This window comes from Triticum dicoccoides, chromosome 7B, assembly GCF_002162155.2.
Source record: "Triticum dicoccoides isolate Atlit2015 ecotype Zavitan chromosome 7B, WEW_v2.0, whole genome shotgun sequence".
Classification (NCBI taxonomy): Eukaryota; Viridiplantae; Streptophyta; class Magnoliopsida; order Poales; family Poaceae; genus Triticum; species Triticum dicoccoides.
Genome location: NC_041393.1, coordinates 540,661,065 through 540,662,918, shown reverse-complemented (window position 1 = coordinate 540,662,918; position 1,854 = coordinate 540,661,065). Strand labels below are relative to the sequence as shown.

General features: G+C 43.1%; 1 non-coding gene across 1 annotated transcript; it reads left to right on the top strand.

Annotated features, from left to right (window-relative positions):
- Positions 1 to 1,255: 1,255 nt before the first annotated feature.
- TRNAR-UCU lies at positions 1,256 to 1,328 on the top strand. Its single transcript has one exon. It is a non-coding gene; the product is annotated as a tRNA-Arg (tRNA).
- The last annotated feature ends 526 nt before the right edge of the window (positions 1,329 to 1,854 follow it).

Below are 1,854 nucleotides of genomic sequence, written 5' to 3'. Positions count from 1 at the left end.
ACTGGATCAAGAGCACGAGGGACGTCATCGAGCTGAACATGTGCTGAACGCGGAGGTGCCGTGCGTTCAGTACTTGATCGGTTGGATCGCGAAGAAGTTCGACTACATCAACCGCGTTATTGAAACGCTTCCGCTTTCGGGCTACGAGGGTACGTGGACACACTCTCCTCTCTCGTTGCTATGCATCACCTAGATAGATCTTGCATGATCGTAGGATTTTTTTTTTTTTGAAATTACCGCGTTCCCCAAGAGCAACGATTCCCAACAAGGGCCATCCTTGCTTTTCAGCAGGGAATCAAGTTCAAACACCATCAGTTGAAACTGGACAGGACAGAGCTTACCTCCATGCACTAGTTGATGGATATAGCCAGCCAGTATGCAAACGGAGAAGAGGATGACAAGATCCGGGGGTGAACACCGTGGATAGTCGACTGCTCAAAAAGGACGTAATAATCATAACAAACAGGGCGGAAATAATAAACACCGACGGCTGGACAATGACGGAGTTAGTGGACCCGACTTGGTCGCAGCAGTCGGTCAAGGCAAGAAAGGAGCTGGGTAAAAGAAGGAATGGGTTCCACGGAAGAAAGCCTTCAACGATGACATTCTTGACAAGCCCTGTCGTCTCCACAGTAGTGAGCAATGGCCTGATGAAGCTTACCCTCTGGCAATGTCAAGGCCTAAAAAGGTCTTCATTTCCAATCATCACATCCTCCAAACTTTCCTCAGTCAAGCCAAGCTCCTTCATCATTCCCTCGATGCGTCCATGGCGGCGCCCGAGCTGGATGCCGAACTATCCATGATCCCTTGCCCGAGAAGTGAGATCCGCAGGCGGGGAGACCCTGATTCTCCAATCCGAGCGACCAAGAGCACGGGGGCTTCAGATCGACGAAGAAAGAGGGTAGGGAAGGGGAGTTCTCTACGGTGGCGGAGGCGCCGCCGAGAGGAAACACAACCCTAACGCGAGGTTTTTCCTTTTTCCTTACCTGACTGGTCTACCCGGAAGTATTGATGTAATTTTGTCGCATTACTTGGTTTCTTTTTTAAGACAATTACTTGGTAAACTAGGCCAAATAAGTAGAAAATATTTACGGTCAGAGGGTACTGAAATTGTTCCTACTTCGAGGATGTCTTGCTTTCCAAAGTCCAAACTATTTTCCTTTCCAAATGATCTGTTTTAAATCGCCATGCATAATTTCCTATTTTGACCACAGATATAATATTATTACTCCAGTTTCCTATTACATGGTCGAAGGCGCTCGTGGCCTAATGGATAAGGCATTTGACTTCTAATCAAAGGATTGTGGATTCGAGTCCCACGGAGCGTGTACAGTTTATTTTGCATCTTTTGTCTTGTAAACTACTTGATCGGCCACAACACTCCCAGCTCCAAACCTCTTTTTTGTTAATTTTAATCTAAAAATATTGCAGAATCAACATTCCAGCTCCAAATCTCGTTGCAACAAATTTGGTGTACCACTTGCATCCTTTCGGTGTAACAAAAAAATGCGATGCAAAAGATTTTATCCATAACCGTTTTGTTAAATTTTTGAGTAATTTTTTTCTTAATTTTAATTAAAAAAATATTATAAAAACAACATGCCAGCTCCAAACCTCGTCGCAACAAATTTGGTGTACCAATTGCATCCTTTTGGTGTAAGATAAAAAAATCAGATGCAGAAGCTTTTATCCATAACTGTTTGGGAAAAAAAATGTGTCGCAATAATTTTGGTGTACCACTCGCATCCCTTAACCCTTATGGTCTGAGAAAAAAAAAGTGATGCAGAAGCTTTTATCCATGATCGTTTTGTTAAATATATGAGTATATTTTTTTTAATTTTAATCTAAAAGTAT